The following is a 9981-nucleotide window of genomic DNA, read 5'->3' on the forward strand; positions in this document are numbered from 1 at the left end:
ATGCCTGAGACTGGGTAATTTATAAATAAAATAGGTTTATTTGGCTCACAGTTCTGCAGGCTGTTCAAGAAGCATAGTACCACCATCTGCATCTGGTGAGGCCTCAGGAAGCTTACAGTCATGCTGAAGGGTGAAAGGGAACTGGCACACACATGACAAGAAAAGGAGCAAGAGAGTGAGAGGAGAGGTTCCAGATTCTTTTTAACAACCAGAACTCATGTGAATTCATTACTACAGGGAGGCTACCTGGTCATTCATGAGGGACTTAACCCCAGGACTGAAAATTCTCTAACTAGGCCCCACCTCCAACATTGAAATCACATTTCAACATGACATTTGGAGAGGACAGACATCTATACTATATCAATCTCTAAACTTCCACCAAAATATATTCTTCAACTTAGTGGGAGAGATTGTAACTGTATCATTTTTACATGTTGGAACATTCTTTTCCTCATTTTTTCCCCCAAAATAGTTTCATTGTCGATTTTATTAAGAATTATACTAATGATAATCAGTTTTTGTTATTAAAATGATTTTTAGAAGAACCTATATTTAGCTAACCAAATATCTTATCAATTTCCCTTCATGTGACATTAAGCTACTTTCAAAATTTATTAAAATCTATTTTAATAAAATTACTTTTATTAAGATAATGTCATAGGAAATTTTACAAGAATGAGGCACGTATCAACTTTTACCAGGCACGGTAAGCAAAATTATGAATTTTGTCTTTATTTCAGTTGTCATCTTTATCTAATTTAACAATGCAGGTCTAAATTTCCTCAAGATTTTTTTCCTCATAGAAATACTAAAAAGATAGATGATCAATAGATGGGTTATGTTTTAACTAGACAACTTGATGCTAAAGTCCCTGAATATTATTTTTCCTGAAATAATGCTGAAAATGAAAATAAGAGGGTTCTACACCTATCAGATATTAAAACTTATATATCTATAATAATTGAAACAGTATAGTCCTGGAATACAACTATAAATCAATTAGGCAACACAAAATCTATAAACCCAAAATACATAAAATAATTTAGTATGTACTCACCATGGCATTTAAAATTCTAGAGTAACTGATAAATGGTCCTGAGACAACTAGGTAGCCAGTTCACATAAAAGGAAATTTATATGGTTTGTAAACATACGAAAAGCTGATCAACATCATTTACAGTAAGAGAATTTCACCTATAAACTTCATGAAGATGAAAACATTGACAAGAGTGTTGGGAATCAACGCACTCATTCACTGCTCATGGGAATGTAAACTAGTTCAATTTCTATAGGCAATTAATCCAAATTGATTAAAATTTAGGATGAACACTCCCTTTGACACAACAATTATACTTCTGGGATTCTATTAAAATTTATCTTTGGAAGGTACACAGGAACCTGCTAATAGTGTAGTTGCTATTTCCTGTGAGGAAAAATGGGTGTCTGGGGGCAAGATAGTGAGTGTGTTAGTCTGTTTTCATGCTTCTGATAAACACATACCTGAGACTGGGTAATTTACACAGGAAAAGGCATTTAAAGGACTTATAGTTCCATGTGGCTGGGGAGGCCTCACAATCATGGCAGAAGGCAAGGAGGAGCAAGTTACATCTTACATGGATGGCAGCAGGCAAAAAGAAAGAGAGCTTGTGTAGGGAAACTCCTGTTTTTAAAACCATTAGATCTTGGCGTGGTGGCTCACACCTATAATCCCAGCACTTTCTGAGGCCAAGGTGGGCAGATCACCTGAGGTTGGGAGTTCGAGACCAGCCTGACTAACATGGAGAAAACCCATCTCTATTAAAAATACAAAAATTAGCTGAGTGTGGTGGTGGGCACCTGTAATCCCACCTACTTGGAAGGCTGAAGCAGGAGAATTGCTTGAACCGAGGAGGCAGAGGTTGCAGTGAGCCCAGGTCACGCCATTGCACTCCAGCCTGGGTGACAAAAGCAAAATTCTGTCTCAAAAACAAAAAACAAACCACCATTAGATCTCCTGGGAATTATTCACCATCATGAGAACAGCACAGGAAAGACCCACCCCCATGATTCAGTTATCTTCCACTTCGTCCCTCCACAACACATGGAAATTATGGGAGCTACAAGATGAGATTTGGGTGGGGACATAGAGCCAAACTATACGAGTGAGTGAGTTTGATTAATTTTTTTATTCTTTGTACTTTCATGTCTTCTTAATTTTATCCATATACACATGCATGCAATCCAATTTAAAAATAAAAATATGGAAAGCAAAACATTTGTTTCTTCTATTTAAGTTTTAGTCAAACACAAATTTACCATGCACAGTTTCAGTTTTACACTTTATTCATTGTTTTCCTATAAAGTCTTATTTTTTTCAGATTAAGTTTTTAAATTTCTAACAAATTTTACTAAGTAATATTTTTGTTATTTTTATTTTGTGTTGGTTGTTAGTTAAGCTAAAAGACTGATACTTTTGTTCATTTCTTGGCTAACCTCTGAGAAAATTGTGAGGAATTCCCCTCTGGTATGTCCTGTCATCATCATTGGCAAAATGGACAAAACCCAAAGAATTCTGTTAGCTTCAAAATAGTGCGGTCAAAATTGGAATGACAACCTCCCTCTTTAAGATAACCTTGAATGTTACTGTGAAAGTCATCTAAATAATGTTTTATTTCTTTCTAAGGGCTCTTGCGTAACTCCTTTCTTTCATGTTTTGTGTGTAAGTGGAGGGTTTGGTGATGAAGACAGATCAGGGAGTAAGATATTGGATATACTTCTGCTTCCCTGATTAAGGTATATCAGTGCTTAACATTCTCAGATATCTGGCAGCATCCACTATCTCTCAGCAAACTAGATTCTAAATGGTGGTCCGATTAGAAGACTAAAATTAGGCCACCAATTCCAACCTCCATTATGAGAGAGGTTCTTGTTTCTAATATTTGAAGAAGATGTCAATAATTAGAAAGGTTGATATAAACACTCCTGTAGACATTTGCAAAGTTTAATTATACTGGGCATTTCTACTAGCTTTTCTAGATCTAGTAACCCAGAGTAGGGCTAGATAATTCATTATGTTCCTAAAAAATTAGGGGAAATGAACCTGTTTTTTATAGTAATGCCTACTTTCCACCAGGCTTTGGGCTGCACAGGCATTGAATTTAAAGATAAGAAAGACATGTCTCTGCATACCAAGGGACCTTGGCATTCATTTAATCCCTGCCTTTTCCTATTGCATTGCCAGGTAGGTGGATGAAAATCATTGTGGTTACTTGTTAGATTTTTCACATAGATCCCTGAGACAAACACTTCAACTTTAGAGAGCAGCTTAAGAAAACTTTTTTTAAGCCAGCTAATGGTGAATTTCAGTCTTACAGTTCCCTCTGTATCCTGTGCCATCACATTGCCAATTTGATTGCTAATTACTCTGCATTATCCATAAGCCAGCTACAAACATTTTTAATGGGATGTTCTTTGTTGTAATTTAGGGGCAGTGACTGCTGTCTCTCTCTGTGTACTTCGGAACATTTCTTTCTGAGCCTATAAAGTGTTTGGCTGGCATGCAGGGGCCTGAGGAAGCTTAAGGAGAAACCTCGTCCCATGACACATAATCCTACCACACCCTGAAATGGATAGATGGTTGGGTCATGCCAGTGTGCACACACAGACTGGTAAGTGGAAGATTAGCCAGAATTGTGAAAGATGCTACCATACAGCCACCTAGTTCTGCCAAAGGAGAAGGTCACTTGCCAACGGCAAATGTAAATGGCCATGAATATCCTGTTCTCTTTCTGTCAAAGTTGGTTCTGAGCACTGAGAGGAGAGACAGAATTAAAAGTAGACACAGCAGCGAGTAAAGCTATCTCTGTCTAATGGAGTGTCTGTATTTTTGGGTACATGATTTTTCTATACCTGAGATGAATAACTCATTCTCAAGGAACCCCAAAGCAAAAGTTTAAAGATGATTAAAAAATAACTTAGGCTTCTGATCTCCTGATAACTGGAACTCTGTGATAGAGACATAGAAAACTATCAGGAATTAAAACCAAAACAAGACTGGGCTTTAGGGATTCCCCTCACACTATTATACTGTCATGGAAGGCTCAGGATAACCAGGCTAGCAGTACATAAAGTAATTAATAAAGTAGGTCAATTACAAAGCTAGAAGAGTTTTATTTAGCATGATATTGATCACATCTTGAATCATCTCCCTGAATCTCTGTATTTTTCTTTTTTGATTAAAAACAGAATAGCGTTCTTGAAGAATTGTTTTATCTACACTTCTGTAATTGTTCTCTAAACAGAGAATTCTTTAGAAGTACCAGTTCCCTAGCAATATATGACCTTTCTAACTATATTTCATGTCATCTCATGCAGGCCCTATCTTCTGTAAAATTAGGCCTCCACTGTGTTTCTCATTCAAGATTCTTCTTTATTATTTCCCAGATTCTCTGGATGGAGCATTTTCTTTATAAACAACATATTTGTGCTCATCTGTTGTGGATGCTCTTGGTGCCCCATCCAGACCTCCTTTACCAGGCTGATGCATGAACACTCTAGCTTCTAAGAATGTTCACTGTTAGCTTATAGATTCTCCTTTTCTACAGAGTCACCCTTGGCTAAGTAGGAGCCACTATATTCTTTAGTATACATTACCAGCTTATAGCCATTGATTAAGGGAAGACAAAAGTCAGCCCTTGTCTCAAGGTAGGGCCAATTCTGAAGTGAAATTCATGCTCCAGAGCTCCCTGTGGGGCCAGGCTACAGTTAGTTTCTAGCTGGGCCACATGCATGCTTAGCTTGTTTTGCCTTATCCTGCTGCCCTCACTTCTCTTCCCCTGAGAACACTAACAAACACAAGAGTCCCTGTCCAGGCTCTGCTTCAAGGGAACCTGCCAATCATCGTCACTGTAAACATTTAGGGCAGGTGGGTAGGAGTCTGGGAGTGGTAATGGGATTGGAGGGGGTTTAGCACATAATTTACCCTAATAAGTGTTTGCTAAATGAGTGGATTTTCCAGGCTTGATGCTTGGATTAAAAGTAGCACAGCTGTCTTCAAAAGATCTATTTCTCAAGCAGGGCTGGGCTCCCTGATTCACTCCTGGATTGGAAACAAAATAAGTGGGAAAATTTCATAAGGCTTATTGTCGAATAGAAAGACATTGATGATTGTTAATGATGTTAATTAATCAACAGGGATTATTAAGTGCCAGCTTTTCCCAGCATGTGACTAAATACCCAGGTCTGTGGTAACTGTGATGAAGAAAATAACCTCTTTTATCTTATATATAAAAAAAACTTATCTTCATGTGGAGATAAAACTTACTCAAATGAAACAATGAAAATATAAGACTGTGTTCACATGATAAAATGTACTTCATAGGTAATAAGTTCCAAAGGAAATTCAGAGAAGTAAGAAATCAATGTGGGCGTTTGTGAGTTAGGCAAGTCTTGGAGGAATAGGTGTGTGTGGGAGGGACAGGAGAGAAGACATTCCAAGTGGGAGAAGAGGTAAGAAGAAAGGTGTGGAGACAGTAATGAGGATACTACTATTTGCCAGGAGATATAACATGATAAAATAAGTTCCCCCTGAGTTCACTTCCTTTTTATATTTCCATCCCATTATCCTATTTCCATTTATTCTTCATTCGTGTATTAATTCAGTAATCAAATATTCTTTGAGACCTACACTGTTCCAAGAACTGCATTATGTCTTAGGGATATGGGAATGAAAAGAATACCCATCATTGTTCTCAAGGAACTGACAGTCTCCAGAGAGAGAAAATTAGCAAACAGACAATTACAATACAGGGTTGTCATGGTACTTTAAGAGTAAGCATAGGGTGCTAGGAGAGAACAAAGGAGAGGCATGGAAGCCAGACTTGGGGGAAGGTCCAAAAAGGCTTCCTGAAGAAGTGACATCTTATTGGAGACATAAAGAGTGGGTAAAATTTAGCCAGGTGAAGGAGGGTGCAAGAAAATAATTGTGGGGATGCATGGTGCTTTGAGGAAAGTGAGGGGTGCAGTACCACTGATGTGTGTGGAGGACAGAAAGACCAAGGGTGGACAATAAACGGGCCAGATCAGGGAGCACCCTGTAATTAAAGGAGTATGGACTGCATCTTTAGGGCCATGATAACCATTAGTTGACTAAAGTATTAAAATTACTTGATCAGATTATTTCTGAAACATTACTTTAGTTAGAGTAGTTTGAATAGGTTGGTCTCGACCAAACTGGATGCTGATAGACATGTTAAGAAACTTTGTTATGCACACGGCAAATGATGGTGGGAATGGAGAGAAGTGAAGGTAAAGTGACATAAATTGGAGTTTTATTGGTTTTGGGAGAAGAGAATAAGAATGTCAAGAATAATACTGAAGAATTTACATTAAGCAACTATGGTGGGGAGTAATGGTATCTTCATCAAGTTAGGGAGCATGAGAGGAAGAGTGAGATTGGGGAACAGATGATTACTCAGTTTTTGACGTGATAGGTTTGAGAATCCTGGGGATAATCAAGCAGAGATGTTGAATAGGTGGGTCTGGAAGTTAGAAGACACTTTTGGGGTGGCAATATAGATTTGGGGTTTCTACTAATAAACCACTCACTTTACTTCCATCCTATTTGTTTAGTGGTACCAACACCCTCTTATTTGCTCAGGTTAGAAACTCATATTTCCCTAAGGGGTCCATGGATGGGCTTCATAGGATTCTTGAACCTCCTTGAAATTGCATGCACAATTTTGGGTATAAGTGAATAAGTGCCTTTTTCTAGTACCATGAGATGTAGAATTTTATGGAATTTGCAAAAGGTTACTTGACTTTCCTCTTGTCCCCCCAAAACAAAGAGAATCCAAAGTGACTTGGGGTCTTTGTCTCTTTTCCTCTCTTCTTTATATTTACTCATGTGTCGTGTTCTTCAGTCTTATCTTTGAAGTCATATTTATATCCCTTATCTTTCCTCATTGCTAGCCTCCTAGTTCAGATCCTTACTGCTTGTAACTTTAAGAACTTATACTGGAATCCCTCAACTTTCTAATACATGTAACTGCATATTTTTTTTCTCCAAACTGCTATCAACTATATTAGTTGAGTTCCCACCTTTATGGGCAGCAAGAAAATTTAACTTTGTCAGCCCCTCCTGGTAATCATCAGCTTAGTTTACTGATTTTTTGCAATCCAGTTATTAAAATCTCAGACTCTATTCAAAACATCTTATCTTTAATTAAATTAGATATGACTAGGCTGCTAGAAGCTGATTGAGGAGGAGAAGAGTGTAATTGGTTCTTTACCTCTTTTCTTCTGATCTCAGGCAACTGTTCTGCTGATGGGGGTATCAGAGAGGTCAGGGTGACTGAAAAGAATTCACTCATGTGATTGCCAGCATGTTGAAGATGGCAAGCTGGCAATCTTTTCTTTAAAGTCAGCCAATACCTGGTCTAATTTCTGGGTGGTGGTAACCAGCCTCCAGTTACACAGCATTACATCTTAGGTGGTCTTTGATGCCCAGCCAGCAGTCTTATGGAGGTAGAACAGCTTCCTTCTCTCCCTCCTGGTGGGTGGCTCTCAGTATCCTCCTCACATCAACCCATCATTCATCAATATGGCCCACCCATACTGGTGCCCACCCCTTATTTGGTGACCTGGGCTAGGTCCACAGGAAACTTGGGATCATTGGTACACCTGCCTCAATTTGTATGAGACTGTGAGGGGGTAGCAACTTTAATGTACTAGGACTTACTCATTTACTCTCTCTTAGGATTCAACACCCAAAATATTCTATGCATTTTCTTGGGACTGTTAACTTTCAGGTGCAGCAAAGGTTCATAACAATCTTCACTTCCTAATGATGCTTTCAGATTTCATGAGTGATTCTCCAGGGAACATCTGGCTTGGTTGGGCACAGATAAATAGCCAAACTGCTTCCCTCTCAGCCCCATTCCACATGGAGAGAAGTAAATACTGATTAACAAACTCAACTCTTCCCAAAAGATGACTCCTCTTCCCCTCTCTGTTTCCTTCAGGGGGGCTGCTCTACTGATTCTTCTGAAAGGTCACCTTGTTAGCAGGTCCCCAGTCAGGGATGTATGGCCTTGTTGTTTTTCAGCTTTGAGGTGCCTCTACTTGGTAACTCCCTAGGAAGGAGTCTCAGTATGTATCACAACTTCATGTTACCATCTTTTAACTGGTAACCATGATACAATTTCTTGTCTCTCTCACATATTTTTCCTAAATGTTTTAACTTCGATGACTCCCCAAGGTTGAGACAAATACCTTCAGACTGGCCTCCACAGTCCTTTAAAATTGTGGCCTCCAAGTACCTTTGCAATCTCAATTCTTACCATAAGCTCTTTGAATAATATGGGCAATAATCAAACAGATCCTGCCCTATCATGTTTCCATGATTTTGGTCATGCCTTTCCCTTTGCCTGCAACATCCCTTCTTTAATTTTTATTGAAAATTCTTCTATTCATTGTTTAGGTCAACCTCCCATGTCATCTCCATAATGTCTTACCATTCTTTCAACAGGAATCAATCCTGTCTATGCCATTTGCAGCATGCTTTTACTTGTCTGATTCTTTGACATCATAAGAAACAGTGAAGTGGCCTAGCCAGGTGCCTTAAACATAGCAAATGTTCAACAGTTCAGTCAGACTGAAATGACAGGGGAAGTGCAGTCAGATCATGTGAGGAGTCTTAAATGACTAAATGACCTTGGATACTATTTCAGTTGATTTCTGTTAAAGACTTGGGAAAGCCAACTTTCACTGATTTTTGCAATTTATAGAAATGCTCCCATTGCAATAGCTTGTGAGCATATTGCCAAAAAACTATAACAAAAAATTCAACTCACGAATTGTGACTGTCTTCCTGATAGGGTGCTCTATGCTTGTTAGTATCTAGAGGACAAATGAAAACCATGTGCTCTGTATCTAAAACACAATCAACAAGTGGGGACATGGAATCTAAAAGAAGATCAAGTGTGGGTGTCCCCCAGAATTAACACCATGCTTGATACCAGGACTCAAATTGGGCAGGAGTCAGGGTCAGGGTGGGAGGGTAAAGTGGGTGTTGTCACTAGTTTCAGCTGTGGAGTGGTGAGGAAGGAGAAAATAAGGTAACCAGGACCAAATTCTGGTAGGGGGCAATTAAGTTCAGATGGATGTCTATTGGTGGCTTGAGCATCCAACATTATACAGCCATGTGGCTGGTGCCATCAGGCATCTGAGCAATTGTGCTCTAACAACTGGTGTTTCTGGATAAACTTTATCTTCAATGGTGAGTTTAGGCAGAGGGCTTCGAAGAGAGCTCAGGAACCTCTGAGCAACACCCGAAGTCTTTGGCTACACTAGAAAGCCCTGATTTATATAAATAAAGGCTTAGATGTTCTTTAAACAGCTCACTTGACATGCCTGAACCTTATAAACAATGAGACTAATGTAAATGTATGGTGCTCTAGAAATATTTGGAAGATCATCTTCACATACCTAAATTCAATTTGGCTTGCTAATTTTTAAAAGCCAGATCTAATACCGTACATACATTACCCATTCCACAAATATCAACCACATATACCTTTGGCCATCCCCACACCCATTGGATACGCACACAGCTGTCCTCACATACTCTTACACCCCTCCAACTCAACTATACCTACAAACAGAAGCACGTGCCTATCAAATGCACACATCTTCACCAAACCTTGGGTTCCCACAAACTTTTCTTCTCCTCCAGCCTATCCTGAATTATGCAGCTGTTTTAGGCCATTCTCTGACCGACCAGCTATGCTCTAGGTGGAACAGCTGTGGTTAGAAACTTGGCCAGGACTTGCTGCCAAGAGCCGGTTAGAGGTGGTTGAGTGAGCACCATTGAGAGTAGCTGTGGAATGTGGGTGAAGCCAGAGGAGAGTGGGCACAGCTGATGTCCCTTCTTTAAGAAGACGCTCCCTTCCCTCCCCAGTGGGATGACGGAGGGCAGCTGTGTGCTGATGATGCAAAGAA

Source organism: Gorilla gorilla, chromosome 13 (genome assembly GCF_029281585.2).
Source record: "Gorilla gorilla gorilla isolate KB3781 chromosome 13, NHGRI_mGorGor1-v2.1_pri, whole genome shotgun sequence".
NCBI lineage: Eukaryota > Metazoa > Chordata > Mammalia > Primates > Hominidae > Gorilla > Gorilla gorilla.